We start from the raw sequence: 18286 nt of genomic DNA, 5'->3' as shown, positions 1-18286 counted from the left end.
ATCAATTTCAGTGTGCATTTTACTCCATTATTTTACTCATTTAAATTAATGAACCTTTAGGAATAAGTTTTAAAACTTTATGAGGAAATTTTGTCTTACTGATAAACTTGTGAAGACTACATTTACATTTTATCTAGGTATTTCATTTTGTTATATACTACTGAAAATCTGGTAATCATAAATGCACAATCTTTTACTCCTGACGCACACACACAGGGTCTCTTTAATAATTCAAAGAGCTTTCTATAATGATGAAGTCATACTGATGAACTCAATAGGAAAATTCTAACACTATTAAACATAATTTAAATAAATCACTGTAGAAACCAGGCCTAATAGAGCAAGAAAAGTAATTTCTAAGTGCTCAAAATATTTTGCTTTTTCTTACACCAATGCATATTTCGTAAATCATAGTGACAGTTCTCCTCTCTTTTGATGGAGTGCATGACAGCTATTCATGTCCTGAAGCAGGTACAAAAGATAAAAGCCTTCCTATTAAAGTCAAGAACGTCAGCACTCCATGTGCTGTGATGGGCAGGTCTCCATCATTTTTGCATAAGATGTCTCCTGGGAAAGCTATCACCAGACCATTACTACACTATCAACTTACTTTCATCTCAAATTATTATTCTTCAAAGACATACAGCTGAGTTTCACTTTACTTTTTTATAGATTCCCTGATAGGTGATGAAATGAAAATGTCAAACAGAGCACAGAGAGCAAGGTTATTCATAATTTCACTTAATGCCAAACAACTCCAAAGTCATTAATCCTTTAAATATAGTATTGTTAAAAAAATATAGTATTGTTCAATTTGGAATTATGATATATTGATAATTATTCAATCTGACTATATAAAGTGATTGAGAAAAAAACTTCTAAAATGTTTAGTAAATCATTTTTATAAATGTAGAATTATAGTGAATTTTAAAATGAATTAATTAGGAACAGTCATGAAAAAATTAATTGAAAAAGTCTATTAAAATAAAATAAGTATGGCTTAATATTTTATTATTTTCTTTGGTATTTATTTATAGAAGCCCTCTTTTAGATGACTGAAAATTAAGAGCCATACTCAGATTATACAACTAAAAGATGATTTTTTTTCACAATTTAGTAGAAATGACATGATATTCTACAGAAGATAATATAGCCTACACCTAATTATTTTGAACTAAGAACCTAAATTGGAATTTATCTTGGTGAAATAAACAAAAAAGAAACTCCCTCCAAATATTAATTAATGAGATTTTGAAAGATTTTAAAATGTTGTATTAACACAAAATGAATGTATTTTTGTGTTAATTTTTGGATTCCCTGGTGGCTCAGACGGCAAAGTGTCTGCCCACAATGAGGGAAACCCGGGTTCAATCCCTGGGTTGGGAAGATCCCTTGGAGAAGGAAATGGCAACCCACTCCAGTACTCTTGCCTAGAAAATTCCATAGATGGAGGAGCCTGGTGGGCTACAGTCCATGGGGTCACAAAGAGTTGGACACGACTGAGCGACTTCATCATGAATGTATTTTTAACATTCTGAAAGTTAGCATGCTATTGAGATATGAATTCCTCTAATAAAAAGGATATATTTCAATCTGGCAATGGTAATTGTATAAATAGTCAACATATGTTGCATATGTATATGTATGTTATGTGTATATGTGCACGCATGCTAAATTGCTTCAGTTGCATCTCACTCTTTGCAACCCCACGGACTGTAGCCCACCGGGCTCCTCTGTCCATGGAATTTCCCAGGCAAGAATACTGGAGCCATTTCCTACCCCAATATGTATACATAACAGCAAAATATTATTCAGTCACGAGAAAGAAGGAAATCCTGCCATTTGTGACAACATAGATGAACGTGGAAGATATTATCCTATCTAAAATAAGCCAGACAAAGGCAAACATTATATTGTGTTATATCACTTACATGTAGAATATTAAAAAAAAAAATAAGGTCAAACTCATAGAAACAGAGTAGAATGGTGATTACCAGAGGCTGGGGGTAACTGATACAACCCTTTGGTCGTAAGATGAATAAATTCTGCAGATATAATGCACAGTATGGTGACTGTAGTTAATAATGCTGTACCTTACACTTGAACTTAAAGCATAGTCTTAAACTTTCCCATCACATATACACGTTCACACATCAGTATGTGAAGTGATGGATGTAGGAATTAACTTGGTTATGGTACTCATTTCACAATATATATGCATATCAACCATCATGCTGTATTGTTTTATATATGTGATTTGCTTTTTCACCACACCATGTGGCTTGTGGGACCTTGGTTCCCCAACCAGGAACTGAACCCAGGCCCTCAGCAGCGAAAGTGCAGAGTCTTAGCCACTTGCCCAGCAGGCAATTCCCTATATATGTAATTTTATTTGTCAATTATACCTCAGCAAAGCTAGGTCAAAGGAACTAAAGTGAGGACAAGCATTGGGAAACAAGCAAAAGCAGAAAGAGAGAGACAGAGAGGAGCAAGGTCAGGGTTGTTACTTCATGAGGGAAAAAGACAGGAAGTTCTCATATTTTGGGCTTCCCTAGTAGCTCAGCTGGTAAAGAATCTGCCTGCAAGGCAAGAGACCTCAGTTTGATTTCTGGGTCAGGAAGATCCCCTGAAGAAGGGAAAGGCTACCCACTCCAATATTCTTGGGCTTCCCTGGTGGCTTAGCTGGTAAAGAATCTGTCCACAAAGAGGGAGACCTGGGTTCGATCCCTGGGTTGTAAAGATCCCCTGGAGAAGGGAATGGCTACCCACTCCAGTATTCTGGCCTAGAGAATTCCATGGACTGTAGAATCCTTGGGGTCACAAAGAGTCGAACACAACTGAGTGACTTTCACTTCTCAGATTTTGGTGGAACAAAGAATTACTTACTTCTGCATTGCTGTTACAGTTCACTGCATGCTCAGTTGCTTCGGTGGTGTCCAGCTCTTTGCAACCACATGAACTGTAACCCTCCAGGCTCCCCTGTCCAAGGGATTCTCCAGGCAAGAATACTGGAGTTGGTAGCATGCCCTCCTGCAGGGGATCTTCCCAACCTAGGGATCCAACCCACGGCGATTGCAGATGGAGTCTCTCTGCCTAGCATAGAAATCAGTCTTTGATCCAGTGAAATATCTGTTTTGCTGGAGTTACAGCCACATCAACTAAAATTTGTTTTTTCCTCGCTCAAGTTATTCCAGCCTTGATAGCTTTGAGAAGCACTTCTAAATATATACAGAATCAAGTTTTATTCATTCTGTAATGATAATTGATTGTTTTCTTCACAATTCTTTATATCACATCCCCCACTCCCAGTTTGATTGAAGCCATGTTAGTTTACATGAAAGTACTGCAAGTAGCAAAAATATCAAATATAAGTTTATGCCTTCTTTTTTCCAAATTCTGCCTAATAGGTAAAGTTTAAAAAAAAATGTTGGTGAAACCCACTTAATGAATATTTCAGAGCATTACTGAATTTTAGTGAAGAAACTATTTGGTATTGAAACAAGACTGGCATAATTTTGTTCTATTAAAAAATCCTCTAAAAAAAAAATCCTCGAGTATTTTTCTTACATTGTTAAGAGTTATTATCTCTCTTTTTTTTTTTTTTTAAGAAAAAAACTTTTGATTTTGTATTCGGGTATAGCCAATTAACAATGTTGTAATAATTTCAGGTGAACAGTGAAGGGACTCAGCCATATATACACATGTATCTGTTCTCTCCCAAACTAACCCCCATCCAAGCTGCCGCATAACACTGAGCAGAGTTCCATGTGCTGTACAGGAGGTCCTTGTTGGTTATCCACTTTAAATATAGCAGAGAGTACATGTCCACCCCAAACTCCCTAACTATCCCCCCCCCATCCTTCCCCCGGCAATCACATTATCTCTTTTATTTTTAAACTATCTATAGCATTAAAAATATATTATCATTGATATATATTCATCAACACAGATTCTAATAACATCGATCATTACTTAAAATTTACTACTGTAGGGAAGATTTGAATAGTGGAGCATTTTTGTAATGATAAATGTAAGCAAGATCAGAATCTTTATTTATTGTCTGGTCATCACAGCAACTTCAGACACAAACATAGGTGCTACGTGCACAGTCATGTCTGACTCTGCGATCCCATGGACCATAGCCCACCAGGCTCCTTTGTCCATGAATTTTCCCAGCAAGGATACTGGAGTGGATTGTCATTTCCTCCTCCAGGAGATCTTGACCCAGGGATGGAACTCACGTCTCCTGCATTGCAGGTGGATTCTCTATCGCTGAGTCATTGGGGAAGCCCATATAAACAGAGAGTGTAGCCACTAATCTTTCTGCCATGCATAAATTTACATGTCAGGTGCTCGTACATTCTATATTTATTCCATGTTATATACAAAGGGAAGAATATTAAGATTATAAAGCTAGTGAGGAAGGAGATTATTCAAAAGTTAAAAAAAAATTTTTTTAACTAACCATAAAATCTTGTTTCAAGAGTTTTTTCAACCCTTAGAATCACAAATTACTTCACAAGTCATAATGTAAAAGTAATGAAATACTCTACAAAAGTGTTCAATAGAATTTAAATTTTTAACTTAAGGGAATTTGGAAGTTCAACCATTCTCATAGAGGCTGTATGGGTGATTAAAATCCTAAAGGAAGCCTGAAAGAAAAAGAACACAGTCATTACTGGAAATGTAATACCACGTTAACTCTCAGGTTTCACGTTAGACTAGGAAGCTTAAGTTCAAGGCCATTACACCAATTTTCATAGAAATATAATGTTCTCCAACTCATGGTCCTTCCCTTGAAAAGCTGTGCGTGGGTAATAGTGATTATCAACTCAAATTAGTCACACGCAGCAGGGTAAATTGGAAATGAAAAGCTTCTTCAATTACTCAAACTAACATAAGTGATTTATTTCCTTCTGCTGACATGAAAGGAAAAGGGTTGAATGTTCGTGAAGGATAGCATTTATCCGCCCTGCTCTAAGGTCAGGGAGCTTACTCAGCACAAATACTCCCAGAAAAGGTTCGACTTGGCAGAAAAGAAACCATCTATTCCAAAAGGTGACCATGTCGGCTCGACTTTTCATCTGATGTGATAAAATTCCTGTCCAGTCCATTACTGTAAGGCAGCAGCTGCTCTATAGACTGATAGCCTCTGAAAGAGAGTAGTTTCTCATAATCCCCAGCGCAACTCCTCCACTTCAGACTATTTCATCTCCTGATACCATTCTTCCTCACAACCTCATGGCTTTGCTCTTCCATCTCAAACACCTAATCCCAAATATTTCTCTACATTTTACATAGTCTTAAAGTGAGCTTACTGGAGGAGGAACTGGCAGCCCACTCCAGTGTTCTTGTCTGGAAAGTCCCATGGATGGAGGAGGCAGGTTACAGTCCATGGGGTTGCAAAGAGTTGGACATGACTGAGTGACTAAATAACAAAGTCAGCTGAAAATCCGATCGTCTCAGTCACATCTAACACAACCCAAACTCCTTTTAATTACCTAAGCTGCTGCTGCTGCTAAGTTGATTCAGTTGTGTCTGACTCTGTAACCTCATGGACTGTAGCCAGCCAGGCTCCTGGGTCCAAGGGATTTTTCAGGTAAGAATACTGGAGTGGGTTGCCATGCACTCCTCCAGGGGATCTTCCAGACCTAGGGATTGAACCTGTGTCTCTAATGTCTCCTGCATTGGCAGACAGGTTCTTTACTAGTAATGCCACCTGGGAAGCTCTTCAGTTCAGTTCAGTTCAGTTCAGTCTTTTAGTCGTGTCTGACTCTTTGCAACCCCGTGGACTGTAGCCCGCCAGGCTCCTCTGTCCATGGGATTTCCCAGGCAAGAATACTGGAGTGGCCTGTCATTTCCACCTCCAGGGGATCTTCCTGACCCAGGGATTGAACCCGCATGTCTTGGGTTCCCCATATGTGGATTCTTTACCTCTGAGCCAGCTGGGAATGTAAATTAATCTTCTGTGGTGGAATTTTAGGTATTATGCATGGTAGTGATGATATTCTTTGAAGCCTGAGTTCCTCCTATGCTCAGTTGCTCAACTGCGTCCGACTCTTTGTCATCCCAAGGACTATAGCTAACCAGGCCCCTCTGTCCATGGAATTTCCCAGGCAAGAATACTGGAATGGGTAGCCATTCCCTTCTCCAGGGAATCTTCCCAACCCAGGGATTGAACACAGGTCTCCTGCATTGCAGGACGATTCTTTACCACCTGGGCCACCAGGGAAGCCCGAAATGATCAAGAAGGTTTGTGAATTCTAATCTCAAGTGTCATTCAAGTCTCCTCCCAATTTCATGCTGTCAGCTGTGCCCACTTGAATGACTGGCACTCTTCCTGCCTCAGTCTCCCCTCTCTAAATCATCCATTCATCCCATCTCCTGTCCTGCTCCCCTCAATGATACTCAAGATATATTTCCTTGCAAATGTGATTGCTATTCTTCACCTTTGCCAAAGTGTGCTTCTACGTTTCTTCAAAATAAAGTCAGTATCTCCTTTACTTTAAAAATGAAGCTCAAATTCCTCAGTGGGGATTTCAAGGTTCTCCAGGAAAAAGGACCAGATGCCTTTCTCATGATTAAAAGTATCATGTAGTAGTATCATGATTAAAAGCTCAGACCCTAGAGCCAGAGCGCCCAGCTTTGGCTGAGGACTGCTGCACGCACTCGTGTAGGCTGAGGTGTCCCGAGTGACTGAGGGCGAGGTGTGAGCAGGGGTAGAAGTGTAGCCCTCCACTCACCAAGCTGCCTCAGAACAGGGCTTCTACAGGCTCAGGAAAGTGACACCACTTTCTGTTTCACGTATAGGCACTGTTAAGGTTCTATTCCCTTATACATTCAGTGGAGCCAGCACTAAGGCTTTTCTTGTGGGGCTGTTGTGAGGATTCAGTGAATCACAGCCCTCAGGGCAGCATCAGGCAATGACTGCCCAGCAACCGTCAGGGCTTAATCATGCCCCTTCCCTGTTCCTTATACGTTAAAGAAACAGAATTGGCTTACTAGTTTATTCATGTATAATTGTGCTTTTCCACCTTCATGGCATTCATCGATCCTCCTGCTTTCTTTCCCCCAAACTAACTCTCCTTGCAGCTCTAATCTCTGCCTGTCCACGCTTCAAACTCAACTGAGCTGCCGTGATTGTTGCCATGAAGGACTTACTTGACCCCTACAAATATGAGCTGTCTAGACTTTAACTCAACTCCGGGGCACCTATGGACCCCTGTTGTGGAACCTGACTTCACTACTATTTGTACTATCTAAACTTAAACTCGTATATCTTAAGACCTTGTCCTCCTCAAAAGATTTTAAGTGTCTAAAGGTAACCTGTAAGCTTCTTCCATATGTTTCTACAGCGCCTACAGACATACAGGGACATAACAGGCAATAACAGAACCATTTATTGAGTATCTACTATATGCCAGGCACTACAAAAATTACTTCTCACAACAACATTTTTAGTATTGCTATTTCCCTTTCCTGTAGAATGACTTAGTATTTAAATAATTTGCTTAACAAGCAAGCAAAAAATCTAATTCAACTTTAAAATTCATGAATTTAAATTTATGAGAGTTTTATTATAATTTTTGAAGTATACTTCATTTTTTATTATGAAATAGTAAATATTTTTTTGAGGAAATTTAGAAAATGAAAAAAGTGAAATTGTTCTGAATCCCACCACTGCAAAACAAACACTGTAAACATTTGGGTGTTAGAATTGTTTTTAGTTACTACTAATAATATTCTATCATTTAATTGGGTTTTTACCTATGGCTGATTCATGTTGGGTTTTTAATTATATATTAAAATCGTTATAATCAGTCTCTCTAATTATCCAATTTTTATTACTCTATAGTAAAATCTACAATAAAGACCAACATGAACACCAAAAAATAAATAAATAATTTGCTTAGCATTAAACAGCTCAAAAGCCTTCTCCAGTGGCTCAGCAGGTTAAGAATCTGCCTTCAGAGCAGGAGACACAGGAGACAGAAGATGTGGGTTCGATCCCTGGGTCAGGAAGATCCCCTGGAGGACGAAATGGCAACCCACTCCAGTATTCCTGCCTGAAAATCCCATGGAGAGAAGAGCCTGGTGAGCTACAGTCCAAAGAGTCGCAAAGAGTCAGACATGACTGAGAGTGTGAGCAAACAGCCCAAAAGTGTTGGGCCGAGATGAGAACCTAGGATCCTGCTGGTTCAGGGACTAGACTACTTCATGGTAGTATCTTGCCAGGCTCCTTCCCTTGCCCAGGAGCTACCACTTACTGAGTGCATATTATATTCTAAGAGCTTCTCCTACATTTTTCCTCAATTTCCTTGCAAAGTGGTTATTATTATTCTTATCCTAAAGGAAATCAGTCCTGAATATTCATTGGAAGGACTGATGCTGAAGCTGAAACTCCAATACTTTGGCCACCTGATGCGAAGAACTGACTCATTTGAAAAGACCCTGATGCTGGGAAAGATTGAGGGCACGAGGAGAAGGGGAAAATAGAGGATGAGATGGTTGGATGTCATCACTGACTCGATGGACATGAGTTTGAGCAAGCTCTGTGGTTTGGTGATGGACAGGGAAGCCTGGCGGGCTGCAGTCCATGGAATCACAAAGAGTTGGACACGACTGAGCAACTGAACTGAATTGATGTGCCCAGTTGCTTCAGTCATGTCTGACTCTGTGCAACCCCAAGGACTGCAACCCGCCAGGCTCCTCTGTCCATGGGATTCTCCAGGCAAGAATACTGGAGTGGGTTGCCATGTGCTCCCTCAGAGGATTTTCCCAACCCAGGGATCGAACCTGCGTCTCCTGCATTACAGGGAGATTCTTTACTGCTGAGTCACTGGGGAAGCCCATTATTCCTATATGCATGAAGAAATCAAGGCTCAGCAATTTACCTGAGATCTTACAGTGAATAAATTCCAGACACATCTTGTAAATCTGACCTCTGAACTCCCCCATTTTCCCAAAAGCCTTGTCACATTTTAGGAGAGTCCTTTTAGAAAAATGTTACTGCCTTCCCAGAGTCTCATTTAGGTTGTTATATTTCATTTAGACACCCTTTTGACAGAAAGTATCACTATATACATTTATATTGAATAGAAAAAAGTCAATCCTTGCATTATATTTTATCAACTTTTATCTTTATATATCAACTATTAATCCTGCCTATTATAAATAACTTGGCAGAAAAATGATTGTTCCCCAAAGAATTTGATAGAAATTTACATAAAAACGACCTTGATGTCAGAAAAAGTTATTGATATAAAATGATTTAGACACCTTTTGACAGAAAGTATTACTATATACACTTACATTGATATAAAAAATAGTAAATACTAGGTCAGGAATATGTTGAGAGATTTACACTTAGTACTTGTCATTATTAATTTCACCAGATAATTGGGTTGTGCTGTATTTCTATTATATTCAAGTTATTTGGAAGGTCAAGATAAAATACTAAACCTAAACAATAGGCACTGATATGAATACCAAAATAGATCTTGAACTAAATGCCAAGCAAAGAAAGAAGAAGGGGAAAAGGAAAGATGCAGGATCAGAGTCAAACACTAGATTTATTTAAGAGTTTATAAGAATACAATGTTGAAAAGGAAAAACTTGAGGGAGGGGGTGATTTTACTGGAAATTAGTCTCACTTATTTATGGGAAAGCAATAATACTAAGCAAATATGCAGCAACTTCCAAGTTGATCAAAAGATACTTAGAAGATATTACTTAAATCATTATTCCCTTTTGCCAGCGCTCACTATTTGATTGGAAATATCCTACTGGTTTTGGGGGGAAACAACAGGCAAGTGAAAGTAGAAGAAAATTAATAGAACCCAGATCTTCCCAAGCAAAGAATAACTCCAAAAGAGTGGAGTTATAGTAACCTTCATTATGAAAGCACCAGATTCCAGAGCTTCTAGAAGATTCTGAGGAAAACTGGACATATTTGCAATGCATTATAAATGTATAATTACCATTTAAATGGGGGAGAGAAGGCTGGTGAGTGAAATGAAAAAAAGGCATTTTCTTATAGCCAACCAGAAGTTTGCATTTCGGGCAATGATCATCTAATCTACAGAGTCAGGTTAACAAAGCTATTGTTGTCTGCCACTCACCCTCAGCCTTTTAACTGCCGGCTCTCTTCTACCAGCAGAAACAGAAAGTTAAATCTACCTCCATGATTTTCAGTCACAAATTTGCTCATGAGGCTCTGGCATGCTCGACAGGCAATTCAACAGCATATGTTTACCAAAAAAAAAAACAAAACAGAAGTGACATAAAGGCGTCTCTTTTTATTCTCCCTTTTTATTATTTGAGGGCCCAATTTATAAGAATAAGTGAAAGTTTGGAGTAAATTTCTATTGGTTGTACAGTTGCGATGATTAGGGTCATCTCATCTCACCTACAATCCAACGAAGACTTTCTTCAGTAACATTCCTGTTTGTGGATTTGGCCAGGCAGCAACTCGAATGTGGAAAATACTGCCTTATTCCAAAAAGGCACTGAACATCCTTTTCAAAGGAGTTTAAAATTTGTCATGTAGATTTCAAAACTCTGGAAAAGTATCAAAGGTGTTTTTATTGGACAGTTGAATAATAAAGTACAGAAGGCAAAAGATTTGTCAAGAATCACACAAATTAAGTGGAAAGACACCTATCACATGTATATTTCAGAAGTCTAATCTATTACTTTTGGATTACTGCTACATTTCTTATGAGATTAGCTACTTTTTAAGATGTGTTTTGGAGAAGGCAATGGCACCCACTCCAGTACTCTTGCCTGGAAAACCCCACGGGCGGAGGAGCCTGGTAGGCTGCAGTCCATGGGGTCACTAAGAGTCGGACACGACTGAGCGACTTCACTTTCACTTTTCACTTTCATGCGTTGGAGAAGGAAATGGCAACCCACTCCAGTGTTCTTGCCTGGAGAATCCCAGGGACCGGGGAGCCTGGTGGGCTGCTGTCTATGGGGTCGCACGGAGTCGGACATGACTGAAGCGACTTAGCAGCAGCAGCAGCAGCAAGATGTGTCTGCCAAAACTTGTCTGAATTTATCAGGGTGGCATATATTGACTGGATTAATTTTTGCTTCTATCTCAGAAAACTCAGTATTTAGAAGTAAGAATATAAAAACAAAAGATGAAACATTAATAAATCATGAAATGAAAGCCTGTGTATACAATATTAACCATGTAACAAAATTGATGGGATTATTAGTTACATAATGGCTACCCTATTTGGGCTTTCCTTTTGTGTCTTCTTTTGTCTATTTTATTTGGAATCTTTGAAAATATTTGTTACAAAGTCAATGTAATGAGATAGGCAATCGTCTTTTTCATCATCTAAACCAGAAATCCATGAACTGTGGCTGACAAACCAAACCTGGCCTTCTTGTGTTTTTGCAAATAAAATGTTATTGGAACACAGTTACATACATTCAATTATATATTGTCTATGGCTGATTTAGCAGAATGATAGCGAAGTTGAGTAGATCAGAAAACGCCCAAAGCCTAAAGTATTTGCTATCTGGCCCTTTATGGAAAAAGTTTGTTAATTCCTAAATTGTCCCATCTCTTAGTGTTCTAGAAGACATTTTAATCCCTGGGGACAAACCTACAACCCCACTCTCTGTCCCATTAGATCTGCTTTTATTTCTACTTCTTCAAGACAACCATATTTCAATTGCCTTCTTTTCCTAGTAAATCTACCATCTTCTGCTTACATATTTTTCCCTTCTCGGTATCACAATTAATTCTATTCCAAAATTTATTTAAATATAGTCACATGTGGCCCAATCTCTGCATAAGGTCAATCAAAATAATAATAATGGAAAGATATCATTGAAAGAAATGTTAATATTCCTTTGGGTTGTAAAGAAAATGTAAAAGTTGAAATGGAGGAGTGTGCTTTTAAAGAGTAATAGAAGTCTTGAGAGTCCCTTGGACAGCAAAGAAGTCAAACTAGTCAATCCTAAAGGAAATCAACCCTGAATATTTCATTGGAAGGACTGATGCTGAAGCTCCAATACTTTGGCCACCTGATGTGAAAAGCTGGCTCATTGAAAAAGATCATGATACTGGGAAAGGTTGAAGGCAAAAGGGAAAGGGGGCCACAGAGGATGAGATGGTTAGAGAGCATCACTGGCTCAATGGACACGAATTTGAGCAAATTCCAGAAGATAGTGGAGGACAGAGGAGCCTGGCATGCTGCAGTCCATGGGGTTGCAAAGAGTCGGACATGACTTAGTGACTGAACAACAAGAAGAACATTTCAAATCCTATCTTCCCAGCATTGCTAATCTCAATATCCCCCCAAATCAATGACAGCTGCTGTGGTAGATGCCTGGACCTCCCTTTCCAGAACAGGGTACTCATTCCTCCAGTGGCCAGGCTCTCTTTGGTAATTGCCCTCAGTCAAAGGGAGCTGCCCCGCTCAAAGTTAAGTCTCCTTTTGAAGAGCATTCCACATTTAATGACAGCTGATACAGAGGTTTGGGCCCCTTTGTCTCAATTAGAGAGGCCTACCAGGTTCCAGAACTCTCTGTAAAATTGACTGAGGTCTCTATTGTGATTCTATGACTATTTCCCCCCTGCCCAAGTCTCCTTCTCTCTCTCCCGCACATGAGTTATTCCTAACAGCATTCTCCAATAAATTCTTATAGGAAAAACTCTGCCTTGGAGCCTATATCCCAATTTAAGATAGCTCCCTCTTCTAATACTCTTTCTCTCATTCCATTCTCATCACTCAAAGGCTTCCCTGAATCTCAGTCTTTCTAGTTCTTTATTTTTTTTTGCTCAAAAGTCCTGTTTGCTCACAATCCTGGGTCAATTCTTTTCCTCTCAATAGAATTCATTACCTTTTCTTCAAATTTACTGGTTAGATATAAACAAGAATTGAAAAGTCATTATATAATTTGTGCTAGTATATTTTAATGCCTTGTTTTAAGACTTCAAAATATTGCCTTATAAAAGATACTTTGGGGCTGGAATATCATGTCTATTTTTTAAATGTTTCAACTGTTTTATTTTTTAACATACTATCTAACCAAAAAGCATTAAAAATTGTAACTTTTATATTATGCATTTGAAAGTATTTCTATGATGTTTATATGCTCAAATGCATAGTAAAAGTTCTTCTGAAACAACATTTTCCCTCTGCAATAGCTATTTATTCAAAACAAACTGCTCTGCTACAAAAGTTGGACAGCAAGGCAGCATAAGAAGACCTAAATTTAAAAGATATACTAATATCATCAAATTTTTCTTTGGTTAAGTCTGCTCTGAAAGGAAGAAATGAAGGTTGGAGGAAAAAGAAAAGAGAGCAAGAAGAAAAAGAAGAGAAAAAGAGGAAGAGGAAGAAAGACAGGACAGGAAAGGACAACCAAGTTGAAACAAATCAAGAGGAAATAACTGTAAAATTATGAGTTACTTTATGTGCTGCTGCTGCTAAGTCGCTTCAGTTGTATCCGACTGTGCAACCCCATAGACGACAGCCCACCAGGCTCCCCCATCCCTGGGAGTCTCCAGGCAAGAACACTGGAGTGGGTTGCCATTTCCTTCTCCAATGCAGGAAGGTGAAAAGTGAAAGTGAAGATGCTCAGTTGTATCCGACTTCGCGACCGCATGGACTGCAGCCTACCAGGCTCCTCCATCCATGGGATTTTCCAGGCAAGAGTGCTGAAGTGGGGTGCCATTGCCTTCTCCTACTTTATGTGCAGAACCTCTGAAGTTCGGGAAAGATTATCTTTTCCAGATACCAAATATTTAACTTTTTGAAATTTCCAGCATTGGTGCAAGTTAGAATAAACAATTCATCTTTATTACGCTTGAACTTAAAATTAAGGAAAAAATGGAAACAAAAAGACTTATGTGAGGTGGGAAGAAGCTTAACACCATCTCCAGATATTAAAATAATTTACATATCCTCCATAATTAATTACAGAGAAGGCAATGGCATCCCACTCCAGTGCTCTTGCCTGGCAAATCCCATGGACCGAGGAGCCTGGTGGGCTGCAGTCCATTGGGTCGCTAAGAGTCGGACACGACTGAGCGACTTCACTTTCACTTTTCACTTTCATGCGTTGGAGAAGGAAATGGCAACCCACTCCAGTGTTCTTGCCTGGAGAATTCCAGGGACAGCAGAGCCTGGTGGGCTGCCGTCTATGGGGTCACACAGAGTCGGACACGACTGAAGCGACTTAGCAGCATAATTAATTAAGGTGTTAGGGAATGAATAGCCAGACAAACCAATGGCAGTCAATAGATATACAAAACTATACTCAAATATGTATGGAAATTTAATTTATGAAAAAGATTCCATCTCATCACTGATGTAAAGATGGACTTTTAAAATAAATTGTGTTGGACAGCCATTTGGAAAAAGACATAACTTGAACTGAATCTCACAGCATATATTATGCCTAATTCCAAATGGATCATAGAGCTAAATGTTAAAAACTGAAACTATTTCAGATTATTTTCACAGGATAAATTCCCAATAGTGACATTATTGGGATTTAAAGAGTAAAAAAGATTAAGGTTCTTAATTCATATTAGCAAACTGATTTTTAGAACTCTTCTACTAATTTATATCCCTAAATGTAGTATATGTCAGTTCCCATTCTTATTCAAGCCTGGACAAGAACTGTGTCCTATTTTTTAAAACATTTAATAAAATATGTGTGTGTAGAGCATAAGCTTTAGGAGCCCTCAGTTGCCCTAGGCCTTTCATGACCCTGGGAATATGTGTTATCAAACATTTTTGTAAAATTAAGAAAAGGATGATATAAAAACAATTTTTAGGAAGGTCTCCAAATTCCATAAGTTTCAGACCCCACAACACCAAGATCAACTCCTGATCATTTTATTAAACTATATGCAATTGCTCGTTTAATATGTCACAAATGGACAAATCTAGAAATTTCAAATGATTCAACTAATACGTATCATTTTGGTGATTCATAAGGGGAAAAATCTCCATTAACTAATAACAGAATTACCAAGTCATAGAGTAACTCAAAAAAGGTTTTGACAGATATTGTCAGATTTCCTTTTTTAAAGTTTGTAGAGATACCCAGCCCCTCCAACAGCACACAGACACACACATGTCCCTCCCGGCAGTGGCACCAACCAGCACGGCGGCACGTTCTCACCTGTGCACGAGACTCCTGGTTTACACCTGGCCTCCCAGCATACTTGTTAGTACCACCACTTTTACTTTCAAAATGGTTTGGATGACAGACGGTCATCCAGGTGTCATCGGTCTTTTAAACTCTAGTTTTTCTCCTGGAGACCATCCTGGCTTCTAGGGGGCCTGCAGGCTTCTGGGGGTTCCCTGCATTCTCTTTCCCCCCTTCCTTATTCACCTGCACTGACAACGGCAGAGTCACAGGATCAGGGAGCAGCATGCCTCTAGGTAGGGACTCCCTTTCCCTGTACGCGGATGCTGGGTGTAGGAGGTAGCAATAGGAGTATGCCTGTGTGTTCATCCTGTTCAAAGTCAAGCACCTGTGTGTGCACACAGCGTATATGCACACACACCACACAAAGCCACATCACTAACTGTTTAAATCCAAGTGACAGTCCCCAGCTGCTCACCATCCAGCATGCCAGCGATATGGGCAAGAGGGTCCTAGCACTGGAGCAGGAGCTGAGCAGGGTGACCTTTATTTGCCTCCAAGGGCTGAGATTCGTGACTCCCCTAGAAACAGTGAACATTTATTAAGGGCTTACTGAACATGAGGGAAATTCTAAAAATTTTGCCCATAAAATCTCATTTTGTCTTCAGACAAAATGACTAATTTAGTCACGATTACTAGAGAGTATTAATGAATAAGCAAACTAAGACACAGACAGGCCAAGTTAGTGGTCTAGGATGACATACTTAGTAAATGGAGCCCAGATTTCAACTCAGGCAGCCTGACTTAGGAGCTGTTATAGCTCCACTTTCTGGTTCATGTTTCAGGCACTGAAAATCACTTTACATTTCACAGATTTTATTTCCATTTACTTTCTGCACCACTCTGATTACATTTCTGAAAAGCTTCATTATAGAAGGGAGGGAAGTCATGCAGAAAATTCATGCAATATAATTTGAAAGCTTACCATTGAAGAAACTTCCTTCTCTATCTGGGCAATCCAGCTTTTCAGTTATCTATTCATTATATACTGCAAGAAGAGACAATCAATTTACCTTTTCAAAGTCTTCCTAGGCAAAGTCAATGATGACTTACCTAATTTTCAAAAAAAATGCTAAACATAAAATATTTATGAATATCATATGATTTCTATTCTGAGATTTTTTTATTGTTGTTTATTCACAACGTTGTGTCCAACTCTTTGTGACCCCACAGACTATAGTCCACCAGGCTCCTCTGTCCATGGAATTCTCCAGGCAAGATTACTGGGGTGGGTTGCCATTTCCTCCTCCAGGGGATTTTTCTGACCCAGGGATCAAACCCACATCTCCTGCATTGCAGGCAGATTATTTACTGCTGAGCCACCCAACTGCTATTTTAATAATTAAGGCTGAAATGACGTAAGGTATTATCAAATTGGGTGTGAGTCAAAGAGAAAAAGGCCAAATATCTGGTGGTGACCACAAGACGACTTGTCTCTGACGACAGCCTGTGGATGCACAATGAATTCCTTTTGAAGAGTCTTGTTTCCTTTACTCAACCTTTTAATACAGGCAGTCCCTTAAGCCTGAGAAGTTTCTTCTGGGTAAAAGTAAAGCTGCTTTGTGAATTTGATTACATTATATTCTTACAATGAATCTCCTGTAACTAACTGTTCTCAAAATGTGAATACATAACTGCTTCTACCTAAAATGAATAAATATCCAACCTTGTGCTCTTTGGTAAAAAAAATACCAACCTTTTATTTTGTATTGGAGTACTGCCAATTAACAATGTGATAGTTTTAGGTGCGCAGCAAAGCAACTCAGCCACACACATACAACCCTGTGCTCTTTTCAAAGCATTTCTCCTCGCCCAGTTGCTATGGAATTGAACGTGGATGGACACAAGTTGAAATGCCACATCGTTCTCTGCAGTCCTCTGGTTTGATTTCAATCCTAGGAAGCAGCACTTCAGCTCCTCTCCTTAAACAGCTTTATTTTTTTTTTTTAATTTATTTTTAACCAGAGGATAATTGCTTTACAAAGTTGTGTTGGTTTCTGCCATATATCAAGATGAATCAGCCATAGGCATACATATATCCCCTCCCTCTTGAACCTCCTTCCCGCCTCCCACCCCCCATCCCACCCCTCTAGGTTGTCACAGAGCACCAGCTTTGAGCTGCCTGCATCATACAGTACATTTCCACTGGCTATCTGTTTTACATATGGTAATGTATATGTTTTAATGCTACTCTCTTAAATAGCTTTTCCAAATAGTTCATGATCCTGTTACCATCGAAACAATTTCTATGTAACAAGAGCTAGGGGTTAGCAATGGAGTCTATACATGCTTGACAGTTGATCCTTAAACCATACAAATTTTACCCTGCTTCTCATTCAGATATAGTATCATGTCCCAGAGGCCCAAAACAGCACAATAACCTGGATATCCCCTGACATTATTTTTAATGGGAATTATAAAGGACCTTGCAGTACCCTTTCATCAGTCAATATTTTATGGTTCAGACATCCAGGTGAACAAGGGTACTATGGTTCTGACTTTAGTTGGGCTTCCAGGATCTAGGGGCTTCCCCGATAGCTCAGTTGGTAAAGAATCCACCTGCAAAGTGGGAGACCCTAGTTTGATTCCTGGGTCATGAAGATCCCCTGGAGAAAGGATAGGCTACCCACTCCAGTATTCTTGGGCTTCCCTTGTGGCTCAGCTGGTAAAGAATCTGCCTGCAATGCAGCAGACCTGGGTTCGATCCTTGGGTTGGGGAAGATCCCCTGGAGAAGGGAAAGGCTACTCACAGTATTCTGGCCTGGAGAATTCCATGGACAGTTGATGGGGTCGCAAAGACTCGGACATGACTGAGCGACTTTCACTTTCACTTTCCAGGGTCCAGGCATGGGTGCAAGCATGTGAGAACCTACCCAGAGCTGTCCCTGTTCAGTGGAAGGAAGCTAAGATTTGAGTTCTGGGTAAGGAGGAACCTTGTAAGTAGGGGAAGGCTTAAAGAATCAAGCTGAAAAAAAGTGGAGACAGGGTCAGTCGACTAAGCAAGGCAAATTGTTTTGGGAAAAGTCTTCAAGGATTTCTTAAAGCAAAGTTAATTTTTTGTTGAGTTCTTTTTGTGGAGTGGGAGTAGGGGGAACTGGGAAAG

General features: G+C 39.4%; 1 long non-coding RNA gene across 1 annotated transcript; it reads right to left on the bottom strand.

Moving 5' to 3' along the window:
- Positions 1 to 10293: 10293 nt before the first annotated feature.
- On the bottom strand, positions 10294 to 15967 carry LOC133245803 (uncharacterized). Its single transcript, XR_009735773.1, has 2 exons — positions 15602 to 15967; positions 10294 to 10560 (listed from the first exon to the last, which is right to left on the bottom strand). It is a non-coding gene; the product is annotated as an uncharacterized LOC133245803 (long non-coding RNA).
- Between the last annotated feature and the right edge of the window lie 2319 nt (positions 15968 to 18286).

This window comes from Bos javanicus, chromosome 4, assembly GCF_032452875.1.
Source record: "Bos javanicus breed banteng chromosome 4, ARS-OSU_banteng_1.0, whole genome shotgun sequence".
Classification (NCBI taxonomy): domain Eukaryota; kingdom Metazoa; phylum Chordata; class Mammalia; order Artiodactyla; family Bovidae; genus Bos; species Bos javanicus.
This window is presented reverse-complemented; position numbering and strand designations above follow the sequence as displayed.